The 6000-nt window shown below is 43.9% G+C and overlaps 1 protein-coding gene across 3 annotated transcripts in view; it reads left to right on the top strand.

Annotated features, from left to right (window-relative positions):
- The first annotated feature begins 2157 nt into the window (after positions 1-2157).
- Positions 2158-6000, top strand: part of fzr1b (fizzy/cell division cycle 20 related 1b) — an 88728-nt gene continuing 84885 nt past the window's right edge. For all 3 annotated transcript variants that reach the window (XM_084332963.1, XM_084332965.1, XM_084332964.1), the window contains exon 1: positions 2158-2300. The gene's annotated coding sequence lies outside the window, so the exon portion shown is untranslated. The remainder of the gene's footprint in view (positions 2301-6000) is intronic.

The raw sequence follows: 6000 nt of genomic DNA, 5'->3' as shown, positions 1-6000 counted from the left end.
CAGTTTTATTTGTATAGCACATTTACAAATGACTAGCAGCCAAACCAAAGTGCTTCACGTAATAAAAACACATACAATGCAATAGAAAATACACTAAAATTACAGAAAAAGGCACAGTACGGTACATTTAAGAAAGCAAGGGCAAAGTGCAATATAAAAAGAGACAGGAAAATTGGATAAAAAGTCCAGAGTAACATCGGACGTCATATTATGTAACTTAAGTGGCAGGCTAGCTCTGGTCAAAGGCCAGGGGGAGGAGGAGGTGTGTTTTATGTCTTGAATGAAGTCTTACTGCTAACTCTAGAAGAGAACACAGGAAGCTGACACGGTCTGCGGGGAACATGACTCTCACAGTGTGTGGAAAAGTATATACGCGGTTCGCTGGCGCCATCCAGTGGTTATAAAAGATCGATTGATTTATTGAAAACTTTATTAACAGATTGCAGAATGTATACAGACTAGTACAGCTTAAGGGGATGCAGACCAGAGAAAGACTCTTGTCTTGTTTACATCAGGGTCCCCCATTTTCAATTCATAGTGACATTTATGACATACATGACAACATACATGACATCATGACATTTATGGCATAGGGACATACATGACATACAGGTATATAGTACTGTTACTATTTGTGACATCTTCCCATGAAAGCATATGGCTCGCTGAAAACAAACTATCATTACACCTGGGCAAAACAGAGTCCATTCTCTTCGGTTCAAATAACAAACTCAGCAAGACCGACGGCTTCTCAGTTACAGTGGGTGACAATATTGTCACAAGGAAAGAAGAAATTACCTACTTGGGTTCCATCCTAGAGGCAAATCTTTCCTGTGACAAAATGGCATCCAATGTAATAAAGAAAGTCAACCAACGAACTTGATTCTTGTACCGGATCTCCTCACTGGTAAACAAGAATACCCTGAAGACTCTGGCAGGAGCACTCATTCAAGGGTACTACGACTATGCTTGCACCTCAAAGCACCTCAAAGGCACTAAAAACAAAATGACAAACATCTCAAAACAAACTGGTCAGACTACTGCTTGACCTGACTCCTAGAACCCACCTCACCGCTGCACACTTTGCCAACCTAGGATGGCTTAGAGTAGACGACAGAGTACAGCAACTTGCAATGGGCCTGGTCTACAAGATACACTACACGACCAAGGTACCCATGTACATGTCAAAATACTTCCCAAAGGTCAGTGAATATCACAATCACAACACCAGAGGAAGCTCCACAAATCATGTTAAACCCAGATTTGGCTCAAACAAGGGACTAAACACGTTTCACAATTATGCCACATCAATGTGGAACGCCCTACCTAAAGCTGTAAAGGAATGTGAATCACTACCCACTTTCAAAAACACTCTCAAAGAACACCTACGGGAGACTGCAATTCGAAACTGGCCCCTGTAAATGTCCTTAACCCAACCCCCTCCAATGTACAGTAAATGACCAAGTATGGTTTTGTCAATATTCCAATGTACAGTTTTGCTTGTACAGTTGTACAGTGTCCCACCCCACCCACCCAACCACCTCCAATGTACAGTCCCCCCCCCCAACCTACCCTCCAATGTACAGTTTCTACGTCAAATGTATATACTCTCTTTTCTGGACTCTTTTGGTATCACAAACAGTACTGTATTTGCAAATCTGATATGTCAAAAATGTATAGATGTAGCAGTACTGTCTATCTGTATGTTGTGTATGTCATATATGTTATGATGAATTGAAAATGGGGGACCCTGATGTAAACAAGATGAAAGTCTTTCTCTGGTCTGCATCCCCTTAACAAGTGTATGTATTGAGCTGTACTGTACCCATTCTGCAATCTGTTAATAAAGTTTTCAATCAATCAATCAATCAATCAATCAATCAATCAATCAATCAATCAATCAATCAATCAATCAATCAATCAATCAATCAATCAATCAATCAATCAATCAATCAATCAATCAATCAATCAAAGGTATTGCAGTCTAAAATATGTGCCACCACCAGGCGTCACTGTTGAGCAGTAACCCTCCACTGTGCAGTCTGCTCTCTGCACAACAAGTCAAGCAGAGCAGCTCTGCTACTACAGCAGCTGACTCGGTCGCCATCTTTTGTCCAGACATAAACACAACACCGAGAGAGAGGAGTCGTGTCTGACATTTGGAAGTAAAGGAGGTGTCAACACTCCCGGTGGCAACAACGGACTTCTCCTGCCGCGATCATGGTGATGATGATGATGATGATGATGGTGATGATGATCAACCATCTGGCTTCTTCCACTTGAGCTGCCCTGTTGGTCGGGTGAGGAGGACATGTTGTATTCTGTATAAACTATACTGTATATTTGCATATCGTATTATGTCACAAATGTAACAGTACTATATACCTGTATGTCATGTATGTCCCTATGCCATAAATGTCATGATGTCATGTATGTTGTGTATGTCATAAATGTCCTGATGAATTGAAAATGGGGGACCCTGATGTAAACAAGACGAAAGTCTTTCTCTGGTCTGCATCCCCTTAACAATTGTGTGTATTGAGCTGTACTGTATTGTACCCATTCTGCAATCTGTTAAATAAAGTTTTCATTCATTCATTCATTCATTCATTCATTGTTGTTGACAGCGAGCAGCTGGTTTGTTTGCAGCAGGAGGATGATGCTGCCATGACAACAGCAGCAGCAGCGTTGTGTTGTGTGATTATTTGGGCCACATCATTTTTTGCTGTTTATTTGAGTTTTTTTAATGAGCGACACTGTCAGTATAATAACCACATGTTTTTTTTATAGCAGTGCCACGGCCACCGTGTTGTTGATGGTTAACCCTTTCACTGCCACACGACAGAAGGTTAACCCTTTACTATCACCGTCGGTTGTGTCTGTGATAGTAAAGGGTTGACCTTCTGTCGTGTGTGGCAGTGAAAGGGTTAACCTTCTGTGTTTTGTTGCAGTGGAACGGTTAACCGTTTTTCGTAGTGTGGCAGTGAAAGGGTTAACACTCTCTCTTTACATTGCAACCCACGGCTGGTCACACCAACAACCAGGCCTTTTAAAGAATGGGAGTCAAGCCTGTCTGATGAAGAGCAGACCTGTGTGCCAGAAGAAACCCCCTTACTGTCATCATCACGTCGGTGCAATAAACAAGAAGAAACCCCCTTACTGTCATCACGTCGGTGCAATAAACAAGAAGAAACCCCCTTACTGTCATCATCACGTCGGTGCAATAAACAAGAAGAAACCCCCTTACTGTCATCACGTCGGTGCAATAAACAAGAAGAAACCCCCTTACTGTCATCACGTCGGTGCAATAAACAAGAAGAAACCCCCTTACTGTCATCATCACGTCGGTGCAATAAACAAGTGAAGACAGGAGCCCTTGTTGTAAGCACCTACGGGAGGCTGCCATTCTAAACTGGCCCCGGTAAATGTTAAGATATACAGTACTACTGTTGGCTAGGCCGTCTTCTCATACAGAGCATCCCACCAATGGAATTCAATACCTCAAACAATTAGAGTGTCCACATCATATCACTCATTCAAGTGCAGGGTTATGGAATGGCTCATTGATAACTGTGTGTGTGTGTGTGTGTGTGTGTGTTAGGGCTGCACGATTTTGGGAAATAATCTAATTGCGATTTTTCTCACAGATATTGCGATTGCGATTAACTTTGCGATTATAATTAAAAAAAATAATAAGCAGCCCCACAGAGGTTTATTGTAAAATGTGGCTTGCATCTGGCCTACGCGCCCGCGGTGGGTCTTTTCGGGACACTGAGCCTGAAAATGTTTCTTTTTACCTGGGAATCGATACCGGTACCCAACGGTACCTTTTTTTTCTGTACTTTACTCTCCCTCTCTGAAGTCTACTTCACAACACACAATCTAAAACCCCTTACCTCCCTCTCCCAAACCGATCTTGTATCTCAATGGGACTTCCTGGTTAAATAATGTATTGCAGGCCTGGCGATTTGATAATTGCATCATTCCAAATCGCGATTTCGATTAAAAATTGATTAATCGTGCAGCCCTAGTGTGTGTGTGTGTGTGTGTGTGTGTGTGTGTGTGTGTGGATAATATGGTGTGTTTGTCTATGCCTGGGTCTTCTAATATGTGCTCTGTCCTTGTGTCCATGACTGTATTGTGAACTGTATCCCTGTCGTATGTTCTACTATAATGTGCTTTTGTTTGTGTTTTTATTCGAATGAGTCCCCAATGTCGAGTGGACCTACATAGCCACGAGGCTAGCCCACCTGCTCCACATGCTTAACAATGATGATGTCACCGTCAGAGAAATGGCCAGGGCCTCTCTCCTGCTGGATCTACGCAGAAGGAAGATCCCCCTGGCCACCGCAGACCAGAATAACTTCCTCGGCTTCAGGAAGAAAGACTCTGGGAAACTGGACTCTCGGGCCAAGGGCCTCGGGGTCTGGTCTGACTGGCCAGATCTCAATGACCTCTGCAACCAGACTGGAGTTCAGCTGAAATGGACAAGACCCAACACACAGACTGAAGTCCCTGTCTCTGATGAACTGATCACAGACCCCTGTGTGGTTGTGAAGGCCAACATCACAACACCGCAGGAAGAGACTGTCGAACTGCACAGAGACTCTGCAAGGAGGGTTCTGCTCAGCGTGAAGCAGTCTGAGATCAGGCAGCACTGGTGTGGACTCAGACTACAGGGAAAGCTAGCTTGTTTGGAGTTTGCTGACCACTCAGTCTCACACTCAGTGTATAAGAACGCCGCTGTTGGTGAGGATGTTTTAAAATTTACCATCAAAGCAAGACTGCAGGTATTACCCACTCAATACAATCTGTCCACTTGGTATCCTCAAACTCACAGTCCATTCTGTTTAAACCATCAGGATTCACAACACCTAGAATCCATTGCACACATAACAAACGGATGTAATGCATACTAACACCTGTACATCGCTCGTCATGACCGTATTGTGGACATTGTGTCTGATGTGGTACGGAACATATCACCATCTAGTGCAGCAATGTACAAACATGCCAGAGTGCTATCAGAGTGGTTTGGCCTTACCAACGATGTTTTTGCTAACATACCCAATACACCGGACGTTGTTTTTGTTGACACCAGCCACACGGAGAGGTGCTGGTCATAGAAGTAGGCTGTACCTTTGACCTGTACATGGACCAGGCCTTCCGGGACAAGTATATCAAATACCAACCACTGCTCAGTGTGATGGCTGACCTTGGGTATAGGTGTAGATACAGTGTACTTGTATTCAGAAGTCTTGGCCATGTATACAAATGCACCATGACCGGTCTGAGAATTGCTGCGATGTCTAAAAGAAAAGCCAAACAAATAGCCAAATATTGCTCTGTCTCAGCTATTATTGGCAGCTTAGCCGCGTGGAGAAGGAGGTGCTGTGTGTCCCTTAAGTGTTCAGTGCTGCTTGGCCCCGATACATTTGATTCCCTGTTTATGTAATATAATTTGTGGAACCAAATAAAGTATTAAAATGTGGATAATATGGTGTGTTTGTCTATGCCTGGGTCTTCTAATATGTCATGATGTGCTCTGTCCTTGTGTCCATGACTGTATTGTGCCCTGTATCCCTGTATCCCTGTATCGTATATGTCCTACTATATAATGTGCTTTTGTTTGTGTTCTTATTCTAATGTTATTTATCTGGCTTACATTCTGTTTGTATTGCTAACCCTTTTTTCACACAGGATGTTAGCCTGTACCTTCTGGCAGGAGGGGCACGTCACACAGGATGTTAGCCTGTACCTTCTGGCAGGAGGGGCACGTCACACAGGATGTTAGCCTGTACCTTCTGGCAGGAGGGGCACGTCACACAGGATGTTAGCCTGTACCTTCTGGCAGGAGGGGCACGTCACACAGGATGTTAGCCTGTACCTTCTGGCAGGAGGGGCACGTCACACAGGATGTTAGCCTGTACCTTCTGGCAGGAGGGGCACGTCACACAGGATGTTAGCCTGTACCTTCTGGCAGGAGGGGCACGTCACACA

The sequence above is a fragment of the Notolepis coatsorum genome (assembly GCF_963971535.1).
Source record: "Notolepis coatsorum genome assembly, chromosome: 17".
NCBI lineage: Eukaryota > Metazoa > Chordata > Actinopteri > Aulopiformes > Paralepididae > Notolepis > Notolepis coatsorum.
The sequence above is the reverse complement of the archived record's forward strand: the minus strand, read 5'-3'. Positions and strand labels throughout refer to the sequence as shown.